Source organism: Carassius carassius, chromosome 40, assembly GCF_963082965.1.
Source record: "Carassius carassius chromosome 40, fCarCar2.1, whole genome shotgun sequence".
Taxonomy (NCBI): Eukaryota; Metazoa; Chordata; class Actinopteri; order Cypriniformes; family Cyprinidae; genus Carassius; species Carassius carassius.
In genome coordinates, this window is record NC_081794.1 from 639,769 (window position 1) to 640,000 (window position 232).

Genomic DNA, 232 nt, shown 5'->3' on the forward strand with positions numbered 1-232 from the left:
GTACAAAATTCAAAATGCAGGTAAAACACATTTTGTTTTTTCACTCACTGCCACAGAGAGATAAGTGGAAATGTTTTTAGTTCATCTAGTGTTGAAAAGATAAAAATGAAATAACAGCACACACTGAAGTGTCACATTTTCTTATATGCTAACCATCTAAATTATATGTAATTAATAACCGATTAAATCTCAATAATACAATAACACAGATATATTACAAAATACTACGGTA